At 29.1% G+C, this 27,984-nt stretch overlaps 1 long non-coding RNA gene across 1 annotated transcript; it reads right to left on the bottom strand.

Annotated features, from left to right (window-relative positions):
* Window positions 1-13,687: 13,687 nt before the first annotated feature.
* On the bottom strand, window positions 13,688-25,468 carry LOC142332525 (uncharacterized). Its single transcript, XR_012758315.1, has 3 exons — window positions 25,329-25,468; window positions 23,082-23,321; window positions 13,688-14,101 (listed from the first exon to the last, which is right to left on the bottom strand). It is a non-coding gene; the product is annotated as an uncharacterized LOC142332525 (long non-coding RNA).
* Between the last annotated feature and the right edge of the window lie 2,516 nt (window positions 25,469-27,984).

Genomic DNA, 27,984 nt, shown 5'->3' with positions numbered 1-27,984 from the left:
GAAAAATTATGCTATTTAGTTACCTAACAAAGAAAATAATCACTTTTTTCTAACTGGTATTTCTATTACTTTTTAAATGATTGTTTTATATTGGTTACTTTATATAATCTTTCTAAATAAAAAGTAGTTTACAAAATATGCAGTTTGGAAATGTAATTATTGTATTTAAAAATGTGATTGTGTTGTATTGTAAAGTCTTTATTTGTAAGAGACATCTAAAAGTAGCATAAACACCAGTTTATCAGAAACTCCAATACAACAATTTTATGGAGGAGAAACAATACTAGTTACTGGGGGTACAGGATTTTTGGGCAAAGTTGTAATAGAAAATCTTATGAGATCATGTCCAAATTTTTGTAAGATATACTTAACAGTGATACCAAAAAATGATAACGATCAAAGAGAATAACTTAATGAGCAATTTTATTATTTTGTAAGTTATTTTTTAAAATGTGTTTTAGTTATATAATTTACCTGAAAATTTACTAATTTATTGTTAATTAAGTTCTGTGAAGTGAATTTGAGTATATATGAATTATTATGTACAGGAATAATAATTTTGTATGAAGATATGCTAATTGTTTACATGAAGAATAATAGTACATATTTAGAATTAAGAATTATTAGATATGATAAAGAACTATTTTCAAATTGGGTGGAAGTTGTTATTCCATAGGACTCTGTTATATAAAACTTGATTCCAATACTGTAATATTTTATTGGTAATGTACAAGAGCTGGATCAAAAAATAAGTTATACCCTTGCCATGCTGTTGGACTGAAAGGGATATATTAATATCTTGCGGTGGAGCACTGGTTGTGTTGTTGTCTTCATGGTCCCCCAGCAGCAATTCTGTACAACACTCAGTATGTGGGTAGTGTCGTTGTCAATATGGCATGTCCTCTAGAGGTTTCATCCAGCATAGAAGTGCGTTCATTAGTTCGATTTTTTTGGGCAAAAAATTACAACTGTTGTGAAATTCATCACTAAACTGTTGAGATATACGCTGAGAATGCAATGTCATGTCCCATGGTCACAAAATGTTGCCAATGTTCAGAAACGGAAGAACAAATGTGAATGACGAACTGCATGCTGGGTGTCTTTCAACTGCAAACACGTCAGGAAACATGGAATGTGTGAATGAAATGATCTTCAGTAAACGGAACATTAAAATTAAAGAGATTGTAAGTGAACTTAACATCAGTTATGGTAGTGTGTTTGTGATTATTCACAATCAGCTAGGTTACCATAAGATGTGTGCACGATGGTGCCACATCTGTTGACCGGTAACCACAAATATCAATGTTTTATAAAGCAAATTAAAAAAACAAAAAATGCTGAACTCACATAAGGGCATTGCTTTACCAACCCACCTATAAATCGAATATCTTGACTTGAATTTTGTCATTAAATTTTTATTTCAGTTTACCTTAAGCTCTGTTTGTTTTCATTTTTTATTATTGTTGATGTGTGAACATTTGCAAAATTTGAGTGTGTTATTTTGTCAACTTCTCAGACAGTGATTTGGACCGTGAAAATTGTTGCACGATCACATTTTTTTTTGGTTATGTTCCAGCTACTTAAAAATATTTTCTTATAATTATTAAAAGTATTTTTAGATTTTGTATATTAAGATTTGTTATAGTTATTTTTATTAATAATGTTATTATTTTTCTTTGTGCAGCATTTTAAGTTTTAAATTCTCCTGTTGCATGTTCTCCCATTTGGGGCAGTCCAGCTTCCAAGAATTTAATCTTCAGCAAAAGAATGTGGATGGCTAAAAGGGGAGATGTAGAGGTCATCAGAATTATTATTTTGTTACTATTAATCTGTAGTTGCTTTGATATTCATTTGGTTTGTGTGCATGATTAAGGTTATCTCGATGTACATGGATTTGTGATTTGTATGTATGATAGATTCGCAAGTGTTCCTCTGGAGAACTTTCCAGTGTTCATTGTATGTTTGAAACTGCATCCTTTTTACAGACATAGAACATTATGTGGTTAAAGAAGTTCAGTTTATATTCCAGAGGTTTGTGTGTTCTGTTTGGCAATTGTATTTTTTATATATAACCTGATTTAAATAACCTAATTATAATATTTAAAAAAAATAGGGATTAATAAAATAGAATGTGGGGAGTAAAATTGTAAAAAAACCTATAAAAAGTTTCTAAAAGATGTTAAAAAGGTTTCACAAATATTTAAAAGTATTTAATATAATCACTCATCCTGATCATATTAGAGGTAATAAACACATAATTTCAAATATAAATAACACAAAAGTAATGATAGATTTAAATCTCTTACTCTAAAGAAAATAACGTAATACAGTCAAAAATACAATCAATGAATAAAGTTTGAATTCACAATGATTTTATTATTGAAATAGTATATATAATGACAACTCTTCAAATTCAAATTTAAATATTTATTCAAATTAAAATACCAATAACAACAGTTCCATTCTCTGTGTCAGATTATAATAGCAGCAGTATGAACTCATTTATATAAGGTACTGAGAGGATGAACAGAACTGTGTATATTTTAATTATTTAAGATATGTTTTTTAATAATAAAGTAATAGCAAGAGAGTTGCACCTTATTTGGTATCTCACCAAATATTGTTAAAATATTAAAAGTATATGGATAAAAAAATTAAACTGATTGTAAGAAAACAATCCATCACAGATCAAGCTATGGAATAGGATTCTGTAAGACTACTACATACACACCATTACTGGGTTGAAATGAATTAAAACTGTATTTTTCAAGCCTTTTTCCTTGTAAAGATCCTGGAAATTGTTCTGGTATTACAAGGGATGATAAAGAAGTAAGTTACACCCCTCTATAAAACAAATACATATTTATGAGACAATCTTGTTTTTTATTGAATAAAAAATCTACATATTTCTATCTATTTTTCGATATAATCACCAAGCTTTTTCTAAACACGTTTCATACTTTGTGACAAGTTTTTCAATTCTACTCTCATAAAAATTTCATCCAATTTCCTTCAACCATTTAAGGACTTCTTTCAGTTCATTATCATTAGATAATTGCTTCCCTCCCCAATCTCACTAGAGAGAACCAAACAGGTGGTAGTTGCAGGTTGCTAGGTCAGGGCTGTAAGGCAGATGAGGCCGCACTTCCCACTTGAATTTTTGCAGTAACTCTTGTGTTACATGAGCTGAATGAGGAGTAGCGTTGTCGTGAGGAAAACCGACTCCATCAGTCAATTTTCCGTGTCTTTAATGGCTTTACGCAATCTTTTTAAAGACTCACAGTAAGATTTGGCATTGATTGTTGTTCCTTGGGGCATAAATTTACTTTAAATAACTCCCTCAAAATCGAAAAAGACTATCGGCATAAACTTTCGAACATGTGGGGATGTTTTCATTTTTTTTGGCTGGGGTGAATTTTTGTGTCTCCATTCATGTGATGCTCAGGAGTGTAATGAAGCATCCAGCTCTCATCCCCTGTGATGATTTGTTTCAAAAATTGTGTACCAGTCCTGGAATAATGTTGAAGAAGAAGAAAGAGCAGATTCAAAACATTGATATTTGTGGTTACCGGTCAACAGATGTGGCACCATCGTGCACACATCTTATGGTAACCTAGCTGATTGTGAATAATCACAAACACACTACCATAACTGATGTTAAGTTCACTTACAATCTCTTTAATTTTAATGTTCCGTTTACTGAAGATCATTTCATTCACACATTCCATGTTTCCTGACGTGTTTGCAGTTGAAAGACACCCAGCATGCAGTTCGTCATTCACATTTGTTCTTCCGTTTCTGAACATTGGCAACATTTTGTGACCATGGGACATGACATTGCATTCTCAGCGTATATCTCAACAGTTTAGTGATGAATTTCACAACAGTTGTAATTTTTTGCCCAAAAAAATCGAACTAATGAACGCACTTCTATGCTGGATGAAACCTCTAGAGGACATGCCATATTGACGACACTACCCACATACTGAGTGTTGTACAGAATTGCTGCTGGGGGACCATGAAGACAACAACACAACCAGTGCTCCACCGCAAGATATTAATATATCCCTTTCAGTCCAACAGCATGGCAAGGGTATAACTTATTTTTTGATCCAGCTCTTGTACATTACCAATAAAATATTACAGTATTGGAATCAAGTTTTATATAACAGAGTCCTATGGAATAACAACTTCCACCCAATTTGAAAATAGTTCTTTATCATATCTAATAATTCTTAATTCTAAATATGTACTATTATTCTTCATGTAAACAATTAGCATATCTTCATACAAAATTATTATTCCTGTACATAATAATTCATATATACTCAAATTCACTTCACAGAACTTAATTAACAATAAATTAGTAAATTTTCAGGTAAATTATATAACTAAAACACATTTTAAAAAATAACTTACAAAATAATAAAATTGCTCATTAAGTTATTCTCTTTGATCGTTATCATTTTTTGGTATCACTGTTAAGTATATCTTACAAAAATTTGGACATGATCTCATAAGATTTTCTATTACAACTTTGCCCAAAAATCCTGTACCCCCAGTAACTAGTATTGTTTCTCCTCCATAAAATTGTTGTATTGGAGTTTCTGATAAACTGGTGTTTATGCTACTTTTAGATGTCTCTTACAAATAAAGACTTTACAATACAACACAATCACATTTTTAAATACAATAATTACATTTCCAAACTGCATATTTTGTAAACTACTTTTTATTTAGAAAGATTATATAAAGTAACCAATATAAAACAATCATTTAAAAAGTAATAGAAATACCAGTTAGAAAAAAGTGATTATTTTCTTTGTTAGGTAACTAAATAGCATAATTTTTCAGAACTTACTGCCTTTACATTAAATCTGATTAATTTTTTTTATGTTGTTTTGTATCAGTGCTAAATGACTCATCTATAAATTTGGAATACTTTCCTGATTGATTTATTGTTTATTTTACTGATCGCACTTACTGGAAGTCAAGTAAAATGCTTGAAGGTGATTCTTTCTTAGGTGTGAGTTCATCTGTTGTTTCACAGTCCTGATTCTGAATGTTTTCTTGATTGTAACCGTTTAGAAATCCGTTTGAAGGATAATATCATAATGCAGTTTGTCCTCAAACAAATCCTGATTGTATTTAACACTATAACACACTATAAAATCAGTAATATATATATATATATATATATATACACGAGGTGCGACAATAAAGTAATGAGACTGATTTTTCTTTGCAAGATGTGGCAACCCTGCAGCTTGCGTAGACACACCATCTTTGACCTTGGTCTATAAGCTACTTCCAGTCCAAGCGGCACATTGATGCAACTGCTCAGTCGTGAGTTGTGCTGTAATAAGTGAACACGTGTTACTGTCTCTCGTTACAGAAATGAAACTGAAAAATATTGGGCAACAGTATGCCATTTCGTTTAGCGTTAGTCGATCTAACAACGAAATGATGTAATTCTTAAAAAATATAAAAACATTACTACAACGCAAGACACAATTTAAGTTTACGTACCCAATAAAACTCTCTAATGATAAATTATCGAATAATTTATAAAAAAAAAATAATAAAATAAAATTGTAAGCAATTTTTTAAAGTATATTAGGTAAAGTAATTTTAACCTTAAAATTGTTAACAAAATATCTTTACAACTAACCTTTTAAAACCTTACATTCTCAGACAGATGCAATAGTTTTCAATACGCATAAATACTGTGCTAAAATCAAAACAAGCCAATGCTCACACGATCTCATGAAATTTTGTGGATGAAAAAGTCCCTTAAAACCCTAGCTATAAGGATATATAGCTAACGATATATAGGATATATATATATATAGATCTATCATCCCAAAATAACTGGGATGTATTTTGATAGATTACTACATAAAAATAAAATAACTGTTAAGAAAGGACTTAACAACTTCTATAAATGTTTAAAATCTCAAAATCGGTAATTTTAAACATTTATAGACTTTGTTAAGTAAAGGTGTAAAATCGTATGTGTTCTCTTTATTAACGTAATTACCTAATAATTAAATGTTGTAATTAGTTAAGCAAACTTACTTTTATTGCACCCTCCAGCCATAAATAAAGTTTATTTATTAATTTTTTTTGTATTTTGTCAAATTGAATTTCTCATTTTTAATATTAAATTTCTTTGTACCCTTGCTTACTATGTACAACGATTTAGAATTCTAAGCTTGCAAAAGTTTTGTAATTCAATCATATCTTCATAAACTGTTAATTAAATAGAGTATATTAACAAATGCTTTTGAATAGAACTTCAATTGGACTTCAGTCCAATAATAACTTCAGTTATTATTGCTGGTTTCATATTTCTTGTAATTCCGAATCATAGATACAGAGATAAATTCAAGTACTAGATAAACAATGTTTAGGGGTAGCTCCAAGATGATATTTTCTGACTAGAAGTGGTGACTAAACCAAAACACTAGCCTGGGTTTGATAGAAATCTTATTAACACAATTTGTAAAGAATTGCACATAGTTTACACCTAAGTCAAATACTACCTCCTCACAACATATAATTTCATGAGAGATATACTGACACATAATTACCACAATTTTTTAAGAAAAGATTATAACTTTACTCTTGTCTAGACTTAATGGCTTATGATTTGTAATAAACCATCTATGTATCTTACCAGTATCGTTCTGCAGCACAACAAAATAATGGTCACAGTTTACTTTTATAAGAAGTTTCAGACCATTAGCAAACAGTAAGATATTAGACTGACTATCTTTTCCAATGATATTAAATAAAAGTGCAAGAACTTGAACCTTGTGAAACCCCAGAAGTAGCCAAATAACATTTAGAAACTTCCCCAACCACCTTGCCATAGATTAGTTAGGTCAGTCTATGGAACCATATTAACATACAATCAGTGATTCTGTTCATGACCAACTGACTCAACAGTATGCTGTGCTGCAGTATGTCAAACACTTTCCTAAAATCAAAATATATAACATCAACCTAACCTCTATTCTCAATTTTGGAGGCCACAAATGAGATCATTTCATTCAGGTCTGTAACTGTAGCTCTTCAGACCATGAAACTACAGCACGAATCAATAAAATTGCATAAAATCTCATAAAAGTTTATGTAAACAACTTTTTCAAAGACTCAATTGAGCTCTGACATAGGTTTATAATTTCTTATATCATGTAAATCATCATTTTTGAAAACTAATGATACCAGTGCACTCTTCCAGATCTTTGAAAAGAACTTCAGCATCCATAAAAATAGTATTTCCTGTAAAAGGACAAACAACTTGAACTGTTCATGAATGATTTAATATATTTAAAATGTTGGCCGGCTCATCCTTTTTCATTGTTAATTGCTCTCCTTAACTTATCTTTATAGAGAAACAATTTTACTTTTCTTCTAAGACCCAAAAATTCAACAACTTCGCAAGTTGTGTAGACAACCTCAATTTCTTAATTCTCAATGGGCCACATGTTTGCTTAAATCATCTAATAATTAGATGAAAAGAAAAACATTATGGATATTTATTATTTGCTATATATTTTTACAGGTATGCAACAGGCAATTGTGGGGAAGAAAATTTCACTTACCATGCAAGCTGTCTCATTTGCACTAGAAGATGTGCACCTTCTAGAGCAAATATATATATGTTCTGATTTGGGTAATCATCTGCCACAAAATTTATTTATTATCATAAAAAGAAAATAAAAGAAATTAGGGTTGCTGAATTGGACATTGGCATTTACTTACCAGAAGGAGAAAAAAATTTAAGTACATTATAGTTTTAAAAAGTATATCTTTAAAATATAATAACCACTATATATGTGACTGATTATCATTAATATTAATAAATTAACTACAAAGTAGTTTTTTTTTTATTATGACTTACAAGCTGGATTACTCAGTGTTGAACTTCTTGAACTCTTAAAACTTAAAAAACTTTAATAAAATTTTTTTTTTTATTTTGTTTTTTAATATGTAAATATTTATATCTACATGTTCTCGGCGAACAATGAAGAAAATGATAAATCATTAAATAGCAGAATATTCTCAAAATTACTTTCAAAAAACTCTAACTTTTGGTAAATTAAAATAAATATTTTTCATAGACATCAAATAAGATTAATAACTGAATACAAAATAACAACATATATATATATATATATATATATATATATATATATATATATATATATATTTATTTAAATTACAACATTAACATAAGAAATATTCATAACATACTTATAATTCTATGTCTTTAATAACAGATGTATCAAGTAAGATAAAAAATATATCTTTAAAATTTTAATCTTTAACAATCATAGGTAACTTATACTAATTTAATAATATTAATAAATAAATTTATCAACTTACATTTGATGAACCATATAAATGAACTAATAAAATTAACATAGTATTCTTCTATGTTTACAGTAACAATATTCAACATTTAAGTCAGACTGACTTTCATTATCGGAGAGTCAATCTAACTACATACATAACTTAATTTTTTCAAAGGTCAAAATAAATAACATTACCTGTTATTTATTTTGATCCCTAGTTAATCTGATCACCTAGTGTCTTTGTTTTATATAATAGCAGATTCATCCCAACATTTTAAACGTATCTGCAAGTGATTCACATAGTGTCACAAAATTAAATTCTCTAGATATTTTATAATAAATTTTATGCATTTATAAGTCATTTAACAAAGTTTTTGTATTGCAACATAAAAAAATGTGTTTTTTGACAATATTACAGGCAATTTGTCATCAAAATAGGCTGTATTTGAAAATCCTTACCTACCAATTGATCTTTTGTCTATGCGTTAGGGGTGATGGAAGCTTAACTCCAGATTTTTAACAACCCCTCTCCCATACATTTTTGAAAAACTCAAAAAGTTTTTGAATGCGTTTTTCTCTGAATCTATGCATTTTAGAGAAAATTTTTTCAAACAAAAAATGTAGAGGACATTCTCCTCTACAATTATGTCTTTGAAGTTATGCTGTATAATTTGAAATTGAAATACTAGGTGGCGCTGAAGTTGTAAAAAACCTTGTAAACGACTAGACCAGTTACAAATTCACAACATTTGGACGTGCCCAATTCACAACATTTTCACACTTTCACAAGCTATAGCTCCAAAACGGTAAGTCATACAAGAAAATTGTTTAAATAAAAGTTGTCTGTTTTTTTGAGATTAACAACTTTTCCAAATGCAATACAGACAAAAACAATTTTTTTAAACGTAAAAACCACATTTTTTACAACTTCAGCGCCACCTAGTATTTCAATTTCAAATCATACGGCATAACTTCAAAGACATTATTTTAGGAAAGTTATAAAATGGAAACATGTATGTCAGAAATACGTAGATGTAATAATTCTGTCACACATTTATACATTTTCTTGCCTGACAATTCTTAGGTAGCCTGCAGCCTACCTTCAAACACTGCATTGCACCATTATGGTAGTATGCTGTAGCAACGAAACCTCTCTTTTCACCAGTCCAACGCTGCATGATTACTAACTTCCAAATGTGTAGAACTTCTTGGTCACCGCCTACTTCCCCCACCACAGATGCCCCCACTGTAAAGCTTTGTTCAAAGTTGTGGTTTGACTGCCCCACTGTACATATATATATATTTGAATCAACGTCATCCCAGATATCCCAAACCTCATTTTGCAGCAATTCTAATTATTGAAATTGCATTATTTTAGTTTTTTTTTGCTCTTATATGTTTAATTTATTTTTTCAACCAAAGGCTGAATGGTCAACATGCCTGCGATATTTATATTTGCAGTTTGCTTCGCACAGTTTTAATGCATTTAAGATTATTTTTTCATGTTACATATACTGGTTTCATTAAGACCAGCACACTAAGAGCGTATTGTTTCATTTTCACATTTCTTTGCAATGTGACCAAGACCACAGCAGTTATAATGCTTTTGAAAATCTAAAATCTTTATATAATTTACTCATTTTCCAGTAACATGTAACTTTATGCTATTCAGTGTTTAGTGGAATAGCAATGGATCAAGATCATTATGCATTAGTTGTTAAATTTTTATTTTTCTGACTGTTTAGCTATGGATTTTTGAATGTATGTTATGACACTTTTTGATTGGAAACTTGAGAAAATTTGTTCTTTTATTAAGATTTCTTGCATTCCTGTGTGATGCCAACTATTTTTATTTTTGGATTATTCAATTTTTCAATATGATCTTCATATTTATCTTGATATTGCCTTTCTATTTTCATTCATCATTCACTACCTGCAGATGATTTACATATAATTTGAATTTTCCATCTTTTTTCATCTTAGTAATTTTTTTTTTTTTTTTTTTTTTCTTAAACACCCCCAACATCCCCGGCCTCCGCCGTTAGGCTATGCGCAGGAATGTTGGAGTGTCGTGGCAGTCGACTGCCCCCCTGTCTTGCCTTTTCTTTGGCGTCCCATCGGGGTCCTCTCAGTTTCATCAAGATGCAGCAGCCATCCCTTCTGGACGACCACTACATCCCTCCACTTAGAGGCTACCCTTCCCGTCCCTACACTAGGTTGCCGGCTACGCATTGCGCGAAGCCGGCAAACCGCCGCGTCCCCCTCTCAGGTCCGCTTTGGGACCTGAGGGTCCCAAATGCATCATCAGAGCACCCCAACTGACCTTCATTCTTGCATATGAAGGAGCCAAAGCATCCTCTGCATCCAGGCTGCCTCCCTGGCCCTGCACGGCGACCACGATTCGCCCCCTGTATTTTATTTATTTATTTATTTTTCCTCCCTTCAGTTGCAGCCCATCACGTTGGCGTCTGAACTTATTCCTCCTTCCGCAATCCGCGGGCACGTTCGCTGTGAGTGCCCTCGTAACCGTTAGAAGGAACACAATCAATAAAATAAAATAATACCACAATCATACAATACAAGGAAAATACATAATAAATGAAAACCACTTCATGTTGTCTCTTCGGCGATGTCACCTCTAGCCGTGGCCCTCCTGCACACGGTCGAAGCGATCGTGCTTGTCATCTCGAGCCGGCCGTAGAGTACCAACCACAGTGACAATGGAGACAATGAATTCACAATACAATACAACACAAAAATAATATATATGTAGTAGAAGAAACACACAGTATACTTGCTAGGGACATTGCTGCTTACCCGCGCCTAGAAGTCTTCTCAAAGTTCTCAATATCTAATCATTGAAGAATCAAGACTAGGCTATATTCTTGCTGGATTTCTGTGTATACATAATCAATCTAATAAACCAATTTTAATATTCTTTCAAAGAAAGAATATTAAAGAACAACTTTTATGTTGATCTTATAACAGGATGTGACAATCTAGTCGTATTAAAGAAATTAAAGACAGATGGAAGCTATTTGTTACAACAGCAAGAAATTCTTTAATTTCTCTCAAATTTAATTTTGTAAAAGATCTATCAATTACAACAAATCAGCTGCCACCAGATAGATGTAAATAGGCCCAGTAGGTCTTCGAAAAAGAAACTGAATTTAGATTGTTACAGAAGTTCTAAAGGATCAGGGGATGGATATTGCATATTTGATGTTAATTTATTGAGTAAGTTTTTAAACAAATTTGTTAGTTATACATATTGTGAAAATGGCTGTGTAAACTTGATTTATTCTGATTAGAAAGGAGTCAAAGGTATTTTATTATTTTGTGATTCAGAAAAGAGTTACAACTCTCATTATCGAGAGCTTTACCTACTACCATTAAGAAAAAAAAAGAAGTGCAACACTAGTCTGCAAGTAAAGAATTATGTAAAATATTATTTTACTCAGAGTAAAATTTGAAGATACTAAACCCATGTTGATAATATTGTCACACACCCTTGATCATTTCTAACAAACGAAAATGAGGAACTCCTGAATGAAATTACTCAAACACATAGTCAAAGTGAATTGCTAATGTAATGGAACCATCTAATTAGTATAAAAATGTGACTGTGACCAGAAAAAACAAAAAAGAAAAAGATTTTTTATGCCTCCTATTTATGGAGGGGTTTGAATTATTATCAGAAAATATTGTAAAGAGACATGAAAGCGTTTATCTATTCTGAGTAAAATTTTGAGATACACGATTCATAAGGTCCATATCTCCCTGTTTAAACAATTGCGTCCAAAATAAATTGGTATCAGTGTCTCATATAAAGAAAAAATAATTTAAATTTTTATCTAAATCAGTTAATCCAGTCTGGAGATAAGGAAAAAACAGATTATGTACACAAGTACCTTAATGATTTTGGAATGCTTTAGTACTAAAACTGTATATTTAAGTTAGAGAAGGTCCATGAAATCTTTGTAGCTGTAAAAACCCTGACATGCAAAATTAGACCTGCTTAACATAGTTTTTTTAATATATATTGTGTAGCTGTACAGTATAACTACATCCTGTAAATAAGTACATATATATATATATATATATATATATAATTATTTATTTTAGGTATATAGTTATATTATACAGTTGTATATATATTTACTGATAGATAAGTTAAACTTACCATATTAACTTATCTATTTACTGTGTTTTGTTGGTTTAAATTTTTTCATATTAAATTTAATTAGCACAGTTAGTCAGTATGTTAATGAATTATTTGAACTTTCAAAAAATTATGAGTATATATATATATATATATATATAAAATTATTTAATTGAAAAACAATTACAGTTTTTTGGCAAGGCTTACAAGTAATTATCTCCTAAAACTGCCATCAACATTGCAGGAGAGTCAAATGATGAAATTATCACATTTGAACCTCCGAGACTCTATTTAATATTTATTTATATTGATGGCATAATTAGATGGGAAATTGACCCTAGTATTAAAATGACCAGTTGACATCCTATGAACACTTTTCTTTAATTGCACCATAGAACTAGAATATATATATATATATATATATATATATATATATATATATACAGCATCATGAAGATGAAACAAATATAATAGGCATAATTTAGTAAATTAATTTCAGTTTTGTTTTTGTAATTAAGTTAAAATGCAGTTGGCTTTTATCATAAAACATTTGGATCGTTTCACGTTTTAGAAAACATAAGCTTTTGTTAGAAAAGTTACTAATTGATTATCTCCTTCGTACTGCTTATGAAATGTGTGTTCAGGTTAACCCAATATTAAAAAATCTGATAAATACAGAAAAAATTATTTCTTTTTTCACACCACACCTTAGTCTACTTTTTTTTGAAAAGTTGGAAATGATTGCCTGTCAAATATGGTAATAACAGTATTATGTAGTCAATGTTGGCAATATTGAAATGAAAAATTATTCAAATCTTTCATTTTAGTAAATTTCACTTATTCAAAAAAATTCAAGTTAATTCATAAAAAAACATGCAAATGAGCTATCAGAAGAATCTCTTCTACAAAGTAAAATAAAATGTTATAAGTAGTATATTTGGTAAAATAAGCAAATAAAAGATTAATAAGTCTTTATTACAATTAGAGTATAAAAAAACACTATAGATCATGTCACTATAAGATAAATTATAAATATAAACAAATTATGAAATAAAAAATAGATATATATTAAGTTCATTTTAATTATTTAAATATAATTACATAAAATAATGTTAAGATAAATATATTAAGTATTAAAAAACATTACTACAAAATCATTCAGAAGCCGCTATTGAAAATTATTTTGATCATATATTAATTACATATGTACATGTTGGACGAGCTACAAATAAATCTTTTTTTTTTCTTTTTTTTCAATTAGTATTATTTAAATAAACTCTGTGTAAAAATATTCAGGAATTGTGTGAGATAATGATTAAGGAGGAACTGAGATTGCTTGCTATGTACTTTGATAATTAGTGTCTGAAACCTAACACAACAGAGAAAAGCTGCTTCCATTTAAGTTACAAAAATGCCAGAGTTGCTAAAGGTCTTATTTGTGGAGAAAGAACTGCGACACAAAACAAACCGAAAGTACCTCAGCATGATGCATGACAAAATCCTGACCTACAAGCAGCATACTTCCTTGCCGCGCTGTCTGGCTTTGGGTCCCAGTCAGGGTCAATATTTTTACACCCTAAAAATTAATTTCATAATTAGAGAAAAAATAACTAGATATTAATATGTTCAATTCAAATTAATACATTATTTAAGATAAGTAGATATGAATATTTGTTTTAGTAATGCGTGATGATAAAAGTTCCTTGCCGCGCTGTCTGGCCGGCGCCTGGTAACTTGCTAACGAAACGTTTTTGGACCTATGTTTGTTTATATGAACTTTTATTTTTAGCCTCTAGAATGAGTTGTCATAGTATTGCCCTATCCTCCTGAATCACTCTGTATATTGAGTTTGATTACGAATATAAACTGATTATTAGATGATATAAATAAATAAGTGACAATCTCGTTATAAGCTCCTTTGTGTATGGTTGGCTGTTATAGTAATACGTACATTCATAGTTTAAGTGAAAAGTTATTCTCTTTTATATTTTATGTAATTATAAGTTTGTCAAAACTGATAATAAATTATAATAATAAAAAAAATAAAATAGTTTAATATTAGACAACATATAACGGATGGTCTGTTGTTAAAAAAAAAAAAAAAAAAAAAAAACTGATCGTGAAAGAAACAGTTTGCGGACCAAATTTTACATGGAGTAATTTTTGATGACGCTTTGTTGTTTATAAGTAGAGGTTGTTGATGATGTATGTCGATGACGTCAGAAAAACATGATGACTGTATAAAAAAACGTTAGGAAATCTAACCAGTCTTGCACTTATTGGCGGGGAATTGTCGTAGAGTATTACTCAATACTACAGTGCCTCCACTTGTTAATGTATCCAGTTTACTTTTTAATGAGATATTATGATTAAAGAAAGTTTTATTTTTTCGTTAATATTATTACAATTTCTGAAATAAAAATTTGTAATTGCTTTATTCTTTGTTTGTACTATTCAAATTATTTATCAGGTTAAAAATGTTAGACTCGAAATTAAATTCATTTATTTTTACAAAATAAATTAATAAATTTAATAATAATAAATTAATTAATTTACAGTATTTATCTCTTAATAATGTATCAAAATAGTTCTAAATAGTAGCAAAACAATATAAAAAAAAGCAAATAAAACGAAACAAGTTAAATATTTGGTTATACTTTGGGTTATTTGACCATTAATTAACCAGAGAAGTAAAATACGTCCATCGTATATCAAATTTAACAGTACGTGATATAAGCAAAGTGGATTTCTGTGTAAAGAGAAAGTTTTTAAACATGTAATTTTACATGTTTTAAGTCTGGTAACGAGAGTGAAGCATACTAGCAAGAAAAAAATTCGTATCTGTATCGTTATTAAAAATATACTGATTCTGAGGCTCCTGGGTTCAACTCCCAAATAATTTACCATTTGTTCACCGATATCAGTTCGTGTCGTTAATTATTTATAAATCAATATAGACTTAGGAATAACACAAAAAAGCAACTAATTTTTGCTTGGAAAGGAAGCAAGATATAACATTTTAATAAATTTGTATAAATATATTTTTCAAATTTATCGGGTTTGGTAGTAGTTTTTATTTAAATTATATATATATATATATATATATATATATATATATATATATATATATATATATATATAAGGAGCGGAGCTACCAATAAAATTTTAACGAAGTTTATACAAAAAAAATTTAGAACATTCTATCAGTTTTTATTTTTGTAATTGCAAAGGTTTTGCTATAACAAATTTGAATGAGAAAAAAATAAATTTATACAGAGTAATACATTTCAATATATATAATTAACATTGTGCGCGGGTGTGTGATTATACAAATAAATAAAAAATTTAATTAATATATTATTTATAAAGAGATAATAAGGTTTACTTAAACTGAAAATTACTTCAAAATTATGTAAGACAACCGTTCGTTTCGGTTAACGTACAGACATTAATATTCTTAATAGGGAGTTGTATTCATAAAACACAGTTCTAACATTTACTGATGCTATGACAGACGCTATGTTGCCATTTAAACTGATTTTTTTCCCGCCTTGCCAGTGTACTCGCCACAGTTGGGTATCAGATAAATCGCTGCGTTGCATTTGTCTTATATCTTATTCAATTCATTTTCATAGAATAAATCTTCCAACAAGTTAACCCAGTAAGGAAATGAATAAAACAATTTTTTTATTACTTATGGTAAAATTTTTATAATTTTTTTTCTTAATTTAATAACGAATCATTATATTATCATTTTACTATTTTTTATAAAAAAATAAATATAAAAAAAATAAATAACGTATAAATTATTGCTTGTTTTAAGTACTCGAGTTACCAGAGATTTTCTTATAACAAAAAACAGAAATTAATTCTGAATCAAATTAAAAAATATAATCTGAGATTAATGTTCATTAAAACGTCGATTATTCGGACCTCCATATCTAAAACATTTTTCGACTTAAAAGCGGTGACAAATCTAAGAGATAAATAAAAATAAATATTAAAATATTGTTTGTTGAACCAAGACTCGGATTTAAGCAAGAGTGTATTTGTAACGAAGTTATTAGTTACGTAATTTCACAGCCGATGGTAAATAATGACGTAATGCGCTAGCATTTCACTTAATCAATTTTACCTTCTCAATTCATAGATTTAAAGCGTATGAAAAATACCAAATCTTGCCGGGATTAAACCCAGAACTCTCCACTGATTCTACCGCTCTTTCCGTCGTGTGTGTTTCCTCAGTTCATTCAGGAAATGTTATTCTGTTTTATATTTGCGCTAGATATAGGCCGACATTTTTTCATTATATTTTATTCATTTACTAATTATTAACTCGTAACAAAAAATAAAGCTAATTAGCCAACCCGTTAATTTAAATAGTTATCGATTCTTCGACTGTTTTGTTCACAAAAACGTTTTTCTGCAATTACACTCTCAAACTGTTCCTTCATAAAAATAAAGATTATATGAAAGTAATTTGGAAATCGTAAAAGTTTTATAGTCATTTTACTAAAAATTAATTAAACTTACAAAATTAATGATCTTCTCCACCAATAGTATTTTATGGGGACTGGTGCATATAATTTTTTAGCGTCTTAAAAAATTATTATTTATTATTTTCATTTCATTAAAATTAAAAAATAATAAACTGTACTTAAATTGTAATATTTTTTTATTGTTATAATTATCCGAGATATGATTATGCATAAATGTGCCGCAGGGTTGAACATAGAGCAACGCCCGTGCGAAGTTACGTTGGGTAACTAATTGTAGTACTAGACTGCATCTTAAGCGAAAAATAATATTACTGTCTTTTTACCTCATACCGGGCGTGGGAACACATGCACAGGTAAGGAGTATTTCAGACCTTTTTTACTTCCTTGTACGAAGTAAAGGAAGTATTGTGATCGCGAAAAATTTCGCTTTTCAGATTTCAACCAAAATATTCATTTTGACCATCCCTGAATCCATTTGACAGTTTCGGCGTGACCTCTGTACTTATGTATGTATCTCGCATTACTTAAAAACTATTAACCGTAGTATGTTGAAATTTTGGATTTAGGACTGTTGTAACATCTAGTTGTGCACTCCTCCTTTTTATTGCAATCGACTGAACCAAAAGTGTCCAAAAAAAGCCCACTATTTCTTAACTGCAGTAATAAGCCCTGATTGAGAGCTTTTCAACGATATATCATACTTATTTTCATTGGTTCCTGAGTTATAGCCAAGTAAAAGTTTAATGAAATATTTGGATTTTACAAGGAGAAGGCACATCGGTTTGAATCAGACTTCATCTCCTTTTTTTAACTTCTTTTATTTAAATATGTTGATTTATTAATTTATTAAACTCTCATTGTAAAAAAAACTTTTACTATGAATAATAATTCAGTAATAACCAAAAAGAAAAAAATATCATTAATTTTTATGAAATAAAATTACATACTTTTTCATTTAAAAAAAAAACGTGTAAATATAATTTAATTTATTAACCTGTGATTGTAAAAAAATTACAATAAATAATAATTCAATAATATGAAGAAAAAAAATCAAAAAATTCTTTATTAAAGAATTAGAGGATCGTATTTCACTTTCAAGTGAAATAAGTTTATACCAAATGAAGCAAAAAATGTGTATATGTAATTTAATAGGCATACAAGGAAGTCATGTGGTGTCCCACATCAATTTTTTTTTTTTAATTATGACAGTGAGGTAGATAAATATTTTCGTACGTAAAAAATTAACGGGATTCGGATCCAGAACCTTTTGGATATAAATCAATTTTGTGATACATTTAATCTGATAAAGTAAAATGAAGTGTACATTGTTTTGTCAACCAGAACGGTAGTAATAAAAAAAAACAAAAAAAAAACAAGAAAATTGTATCCTGTTACCATTTTAATACGTATTATGTGTTGACAGTTAGTGAAGCGTGTCAATTGATTTAATTTCTAATGCAGTAAATTTTTTGTAAAAAAATACTCTTCCCGTACATTTTTTGGATCAATGAAATCAAAAGAATGAATTCGTGATGTACAAAAAATTTCAAGTTTTAACTCTGTTGCGTAATTAAAGAATAATGGAGGGCGCGCGCGCTCACACACACACGCACACAATGTTTTATTAACTTACTCGTATGTATTGTTAAACCAGTCAGAGTGACGTTGCATCTGAATTAACGTTCTTTTTGTATAGTAAAGAATTCTGGGTTCGATTTCCGGTTAAGTTATCTTACATTATTATCAAAATTCATAACATGAAAAATTAAAAATCATAACCTAAATAAAATTGGGTGAATAGTAACTGACGTTTGTCGGCCTCCGTGGCGCGAGTGATAGTGTCTTAGCCTTTTGTCCGGAGGTCCCGGGTTCGAATCCCGGTTAGGCATGGCATTTTTACACGCTACAAAATTATCATTTCATCTCATCTTGTGAAGCAAATACATAACGGATGGCCCGAGGAAAGGAACAAATATATATATACTTTGTATGTTGTCAATACGATTAAAATAAATTTAAAAAAAATAAAGAAATGGTTATAAATATTCGTTTTATTTATTGAGAGATAATTTTACAAATTATACTGCGCGATCGTAGACAAAACTGCTCGCCGACGCGCTGTCTACTACTCCAGTTGCTATGAGACGTACAACTGTTTCAAGGTTAAACTACACAATTGCCGTCTCGAACGCGCGGCTGCATAAAGCACGTTTAACAATAATAATAATAATAATAATAATAATAATAATTTACAAATGTTTAATACTGTCTAAAGTAAAGCCATTCGGTTTATTTCTTTTTCACACCCTCCGAGATTTTTATTCTACTTTTTATTTTTTTATCATTTTTATTTTAAATACACGTATAAGCAGCATAAATTGGTATCGAAGCCGATAATATCAAACCTCATCTCTCCAGTATATAAGTTTTTTTTTGTTTTTTTAATGGTTTTATAAATAAATTTAAATGTATGGAGACCAAATTGATTCTAAACTAAGTATTTTATAAATATTAAAAATGCGATTGTGTTTTGAAATGTGATTAAAAAGAATAGTGATTAAAGTGATTAAAGAATAAGTCTTTCTTTAATAGGTAATATCAAAATAAGTATTTTTAAAACCAAGAATCGAACCCACTTACTTCCAATTACACCAATCTTTTTTCTTTCCTTTTTTAGGTTTTTTAATTAACTTAGTTATAGACAAAACCTACATTAGAAAAATTGAACTCTGTGAGAATCAAATTGAGTCTAAATTTACGTACTTATTTTTTTTTATAAGGATTATGCGTGCAATTTATAATAGAATCTTCAATTTATGGTTATTTTTTTAATGCGTAAAACTCATACAGATATTACACATATGGAGTGTTGTCCAAGCTGTAACCGAAGCCTAAAGATTAAATATAAAATTAATACAAAAAATTTAATCTTTTTTAAAAATAATTCCTAAATTCTTTTTTGAACAGAGGAAGGTTAAGAAGTGTAACGATAATAACTGAAAAATATATAACACTTCAACTCGACGAGTACAAAACCTGGCTTACTCGCAGAAATGAATTTACTATTTTAATTCAATATTTATTATATTAGGTTGGAGGTTGTGTGTGGAAGTATGGTATTGACATTTTGAAGTGAATTAAAATTTCAAGCCTGACCGGTATACGAAACCGGGATTCTTTCGGATGAAAGGGAAGATATTACTACTCTATCTCGGCGATTGGCGAGGTGATTAGTTGATACGTGCTGAAGTATTAATTACATTAACTTATAAAGTTAAAAGAATTGTAATAAAAAGAACAAAGATAGAAGATAAAAAGTATAAACTTCTATAGGATGTGATTTTTAGTGAAGATCTAACAAAATAATTAAATAATTTTTTTTTTTAATTAACAGTAACAGTACAAGTAAGTAAGTAACGGAGTAACAATACAAGGTGAAAAGATAAAGATGCTACGATTTGCTGACGATATAGTAATTCTAGCAGAGAGTAAAAAGGATTTAGAAGAAACAATGAACGGCATAGATGAAGTCCTACGCAAGAACTATCGCATGAAAATAAACAAGAACAAAACAAAAGTAATGAAATGTAGTAGAAATAACAAAGATGGACCGCTGAATGTGAAAATAGGAGGAGAAAAGATTACGGAGGTAGAAGAATTTTGTTATTTGGGAAGTAGTATTACTAAAGATGGACGAAGCAAGAGCGACATAAAATGCCGAATAGCACAAGCTAAACGAGCCTTCAGTAAGAAATATAATTTGCTTACATCAAAAATTAATTGAAATGTCAGGAAAAGATTTTTGAAAGTGTATGTTTGGAGTGTCGCTTTATATGGAAGTGAAACTTGGACGATCGGAGTATCTGAGAAGAAAAGATTAGAAGCTTTTGAAATGCGGTGCTATAGGAGATTGTTAAAAATCAGACGGGTGGATAAAGTGACAAATGAAGAGGTATTGCGGCAAATAGATGAAGAAAGAAGCGTTTGGAAAAATATAGTTAAAAGAAGAGACAGACTTATAGGCCACATACTAAGGCATCCTGGAATAGTCGCTTTAATATTGGAAGGACAGGTAGAAGGAAAAAATTGTGTAGGCAGGCAACGTTTGGAATATGTAAAACAAATTGTTAGGGATGTAGGATGTAGAGGGTATGCTGAAATGAAACGACTAGCACTAGATAGGGAATCTTGAAGAGCTGCATTAAACCAGTCAAATGACTGAAGACAAAAAAAAAGAAAGGGATTTACGACAAACATTTGGTTTATAAGTCATTACTTACGTCTTAAATACGGTAACAATATATTTCAAATTTTATAAAAATCAGATGCCATTCCATAACAACTGTATTATCATGCAATTCTAAACAGATATGAAAATAATCCCGTTATTTAAAGGCTATTCTGTGAAACGAGAATACAGATCTATGATAATTATCTTAATACATTAAAATAAGTTTAGTATTACACAAAGTGAAATGTAGAAAATTATTATTTTAACCAGCATTAATGAAAAAAAATTCTAAAATACGTTTCGCAAGCATTTATAGTGTTTCGTTTACTTTCCTTTTCTATCTTCAACGGTGTTCATTTTCCTTCGGCTGATCATATTACCGTACGGAGTAAATTAAAGTTTGGAAACGGGTTGAAACCGTAGATGGTACTTACGTATTAACGCCACAGCAGCTACAGCTTTATTTAAAAACAAAGTATTGTTTTTAAATTTTTCACCGAAATCCGGTGTAAAATGGGCCGATAAAGAGTTTAACATAGATTCAAAACAGTCTCTTTATTAATTTTAATAAATGGTTATTTATATTTATTTATTTTATAAATATAATTTAACCTACGCTCGCTTCGCTCGCTAACCTTGATTAATTTACAGGAGTGTTTTGATTATTTAAATAATAAATAATTGCAATAATTACTGAATTTATTAAATAAATACGGTGTTAATTAATCAAGGTTAGCGAGCGTAGGTTAAGTTTGGTTAAAATATAATTATAAAATAAATAACCATTTATTAAAATTAATAAAGAGACTATTCATTTTCCACCGAAATCCGATTGACTACTTTGTTTTTAAATAAAGCTGTAGCTGCGGTGGCGTTAATACGTAAGTACCCCGTGGAATACTAGGAAGTAGAAATAAATATGGATCTACGTAGTTAAAAATTTTCTACTTTATGAAACGTTTGAAATCTTTTGTCAGCCATCTTGAATCCGCCATATTGAATATATATATATATATATATATATATATATATATTTTAAACAGGAAACGATACGTGATTGTAATGTAATGTATTACGGGAAAAACAATGGCGAAAACCATTTGTCGATCAACGCTCTCGCCTTTTAATTATGAGCAATGAAATTTTGAAAAACGGAAAAATCGCGATAGAAATAAAACGAGTTAAAATTCCCCCGTAGTAACTTTTTTATTACGTTTTACCTTCAGAATTACATCCAATGACAAACATTATTCACTAACTAATTAATTAGATTCGCCTAATTAGGGTCATATTTTATTTAGGCACATTTGTTAACGATTAAAAAATAACATTAAAATCTGGAGTTAATCCTCATCACCCCTAACATATGGAAAAAACATCAATCGGTAGGTAAGGATTTTCAAATAAAAATACAAATTGACTGTACTAACTATCAGAAGAATAAAATACATATACATACACAAACATGCACGGGCGCACGCAAACTCACACAAAAATACAAACAATCAAACAAAAATCAACAATAATTTGATGTTTATAAAGGATTAGGACACACACAGAGAGAGAGAAAGAAAGAAAGAAAGAAAGAATGAAAAAGAGAGAGTGACCGAGCGAGAGAGGGGTTTTAAACAAATTATTCAATACTACTTTTTAAAATATAATACAAAAACGTAATACTTTACATTCTATATTAACTATATAATTAAAAAACGAAACATATGTGACCACTTAAAAATTAAATATATACGTATTTTAATTAAAATCCTTATGTTTTAATAATTATGTATTAGATAGAACAAATAAAATATGTAAAAAAAAATACATACCAAGATGTTAAAATAAAGAGTTAATTTTCTCTACCCAAAGACACACACATTGATGATACGTAAATTTAAACCTCGACTGGACTGTATACTGTATGTTCGTTCATCTCCGCGTACAATCGGTGATCTTCGGTTATACACGTCTTAACTTGAACAATATAGATTAATGTTACTGTTCTTGTGGTAAAGTTTATATGAATTACGTAACACACGTGCGCGCACCCTCACATATACACTCGAGATCTATTTAAAACAAAATAAATGATTAAAATAAATCTTACAATAAATTGTTAAACATAATTTAAAATTCATTTTATGCGTAAATATTTTTATTTATTAATAACAGTTAAATAGCTAAATAAAGGTTTATTAAAAACAAAAAAAAATAGATTAATATCAAAAATTAAATTAAAAAAACCATTTAGAAATCGAACCCAGGTTTTAGAAAATATACTGATATAAATTAAGCATACCACTCTTCTGATCACCGTAGCGGAGTGGTAGCCTCTCGGCATTTCATCTGGAGGTCCAAGATTCGAATTGTAATCAAAATATATTTGATTACATATAAAAAATTATTTAAAAAAAAACTTAACTAATATTTATATTAACATTAATAAAAAATAGGAGACATTATAAAACCCCTGCAAAAAGTAAAAAGTAAGAATTAAAACAAATTGAAAATTTTAAACAAAAAAATATAAAATATTAACAAATATAAAAAATAAAAGAATACCTTGTGATCTGGGGGTGTCCAAGTTAAAAATCGATCCAGAGACCTTCAGTACATTAGTCATTTGCTGTACTATCTCTACTAACTGTGTTACGATAACAGTATATTATCAAAATGAAAATGAGACACAGTTAAATATTTTGTTCAATGTTAACAGCTAATTACTATATAAGAACGAAGTAAGACAAAATCTGAACAAACATAGATTAAATTTCAAACATTACTTTTTGTTAGATTAATAAAAAATAAATCTCTCTTTGTGTGTGTGTGTGTGTGTGCGCGCTCGCGCGCGTAAAGTAGTAATCGGCTACGATAGATAAATTTAGAAATAATGAAATCATATCATTACATCCTTATGTACCACTCGTTAATCTTTTCTATAATCTATAATAATTTGTAGTTCAGCTGTTTTTCTTTAAAATAATTAGTTATTGAAGAAGTTACAATCTAATTGTGGAAAATTCTTCACATACTAATCTGGAATCCAACCCAATACCTTTGGTATATTATGTAGCAAGGAAGTACGCTTTCTGTGACACGGTCGCGGCGACATTACATTTTTATTGTTAATTATAATATTCGATTTTCTAAATTTCTGCTTTAAATTAAAATAAATGTTTAGTAAAAAAGAAAAATTATAAAAGCACGCACGCGAATGTACTTTTATATATATGTGCAATAATCACGTTTACGTGCGTGGTTATAATTAATTGAATATTAGGTAAAATTAAATAATTGACAGCCTCCTCATCATTACTCGTTTATGTACCGTTAGCCATGTTCTTTAGCTAACAGATACAAGTGAATTTAAAAAATTGCTTTCATTTATTCATTAGTCTAGTCTTTTTTTAATAAAAAAAGTAAAAAAAAATGATAAAGAAATTAGAACAAACATTTTGGCTAAATTTTTGTCGAAAAAAAATTAATAATAAATCTGACCATGTAACATAAAAACCGACCGTTTTGATCTACAGAACATATCAATGTAAATTTCAAGAAAAGTGAGAAAATATTTGTAAAGTATTTCATATGAATAACAAAGGCAATTTATCTTTCTAAAATAGATAGCTAATTTTATAATTACCAAATGCAGACACAGGCAAACGGTTTTGTTGTTAAACAGAAATCTAAATTTTTAAAACAAAAAACAGAACTTCAATAGAATATTGAAACCCGAAATAATTAATAAGTAGTGCACATTTAAATTGAAATATTACGTAAATAAAACGTTTAGTCTACAAAAGATTCAGCAAAACCCCTCTTATAGTGTATCGGTACTTACTTGAAAGCAAATTATATTAGTTACATATTTTTATAAAGTAATCTGTACTTAATTTTAATTAAAATAACAAGAATAAAAATATATTTGGCTAACCTAAAAATAATCATTTTTGCCAAAATAAAATGTCTAGTTCATTAAACTCCCAAATTCCTCCAATATGTTAACCAATATAATCACATTATTTAATTGTGTACTAATTTCTTATTACAAAATATTATAATTTGAAAGAACTTACCTCATTTACACGTAGAATTATTTTCTATACGGTTGTCAGATTCACGTAAAATATATTTAAATATACTGAATTCTCTAAATACAAATAATCAAATAAACAAAATTTGATAACGGTTTTAAAAACACAACTACGAATCGTGAAGAAAGTTATTTACTGTATCCACAACGTTAATCTTTAATAACACTTTTAATATATTAATCACTTTTAATAGATTAATATCAGAAAGAAAATGTTAGATAATATTATTATGTAAGATTTTTTTATTTTTTTACATCGCTGAATATAATGGAAACAGCTAATAATATTATAATCAATTATAATTTTTCATCAACGTAACACACATTTTGATCTACGTAGTTGTTTTGATGAATTTCGAAGCGAACCAAGGAGAGAACTCTCCCCCCTCTCTGCTCCCTCCCTCCTCTCGCAGTCACCATACGTACAAAGTAGCCGCAGTACTAATATTTTTCCTCCCTTCTATTGTTCAGAAGCCATCTTTTTTTATATTGTTAGGTTATTTTTACTTTTAATAAATTGAATCTCGTGTATTAAAAGTGATTGAATACGATGTGACTGAGGTTTCGAATTTTTTTTTAAAATATTTTTTGTCCAGATAAATTTTTTTCTTGTATGTAGTGACAGAGCTTGGGTTATTAATCCTAGGATATCATATTCGAATCCTAATCAGACTCATTAAAATTGTAAAACCACTGTTTTACAGTGTAAAATTTATTATGAAGTTTGGTCATCATTACTTTCAACGACAGTGTAATATATGTCTATAATGTGAGTTTAAACTTCAAAATCATCAGTTAAAAGTTCTGATCACTTTTAAATTGATAACGATGTTTTGAAAAAAAAAATCGGGCATCATTACTTTCAGCGAAATTGGTATGATAGGTGATAAAGGTTGTAAATTGATTTTTTTTTATGATAGCTAATGACGTTATCTTATATATATTATACATAAGAAAGGGTATATCTTATATTAAATAATGATTTCTAAAAAAAGGGCGTATCTCAAAAATGATTCACACAGACGATTTTTAACGAAATTTTGAAAGGCTTACTCGAAAGTGTGTTTTCCAACTTCCTGGAACGATAGCCGGCAGTTTCATGTGTCTAGGTCCAACCGTTCTCGACATACTAGCGCGAGTGAAATTCGCATATGTCAGTTCACCTTATGTAAATGAATGAAAGGTGGTTTTCATGCGATTTTTTAAATTTATAATTTTTTTACGACCATAACGACGCCCGATCCATAACGTCGGGCGTCGTTATGGATTATAATTTTTCATTAATATATATATTTTTTTAATTGTGGAGAATTATAATTTTTCAGTAGGGAAGAAGCGGAGCTACAATAGAATTTAAGGAAGTTTATAAAAACAAAAAAAAAAAATAGTGAATTTTATCAATTTTTTGTAGATGATTCAGAGATTAATTATGATTTAAATTAAATATAATCTGAGATAACTGTTTATTAAAACGTCGATTATTCGGACCTCCATATCTCAAATATTTTGCGACTTAAAAGCGATGACAAATCTACGAGAACTTTAACAAATCTTAAATAACTTTTTTGTTTATTTTAATTTTTAAAGTTTTATAATATAGTTTGTAAAATAATCACTGATCTTATCCATCGGCTCTCCCAGTTAACCGGACTTAATGTTTCATTTATCCGTAAAATTTACGTATAAATTATTACTTGTTTTAAGTACTCGAATTACCAGAGATTTTCTTGTAACAAAATTCAGAATTAATTCAGATTCAAATTAAATATAATCTGAGATTAATGTTTATTAAATTGTCGATTATTCGGATCTCCATATTTCAAACATTATGTGACTTAAAAGCGGTGACAAATCTGAGAGAAAAATAATTATTAAAATGCTGAAAAAAATCGCTTGTTGAACCAAGACTCAGATTTAAGCAAGTTTGTAACTATCACGCGTCTTATAAAATTGTCTTTTATAATTTTTTTTAATTTCAGAAATTAAAAAATAATAAATTGTATATTTTTTATTGTTATATTTGTCCGAGAAATGATTAGGCATAAATGAACATTGAGCAGAGCCCGTGCGAAGTTAGGTACGGTAACTAACTGTACTATACTGCATCTTAAGTGAAAAATAATAATATTTTTTCTTTTACCTCATACAGAGCGGGGGAACGCATGCGCATGCGCAAGTAAGGAGTATTTCAGACTTTTATTGAAGATAAATGAAGTTGTGTAAGTCTCGACATTTGTTATATTACACGGTTCTGGAAGCAGGTCGTGTTAAATGTAATTAAAATATTTAATATTTCCTTTTTTAAATATGAATGGAGATTCAGGCAATTCCGATTGTCATTTAGTATTTTTGTTTTATTTCACCAATACGTAACGTTAAATTTTTTTTGTTAATCGATGCGTTCCCGTAAGCTGCGAGGTAACATTTTTGAAAAAAGAATGCAACATAGTAAAATTTCTTATGTGAATGTGTTTACTTTCAATAACAAAGTTTAATATTAAACTGTCTGTGTCGGTCGGTCGATCGTTATTATGAGAAATGAAACTACAGTGTAGGACATTTTAGATAGTGTGGGTACTTTCATAATTATTTAGCTGTGGCAGTTGAGAAATTAGTTGTTGAGCGACGGAAATTGCAGT

Source organism: Lycorma delicatula, chromosome 11, assembly GCF_047948215.1.
Source record: "Lycorma delicatula isolate Av1 chromosome 11, ASM4794821v1, whole genome shotgun sequence".
Classification (NCBI taxonomy): domain Eukaryota; kingdom Metazoa; phylum Arthropoda; class Insecta; order Hemiptera; family Fulgoridae; genus Lycorma; species Lycorma delicatula.
This window is presented reverse-complemented; position numbering and strand designations above follow the sequence as displayed.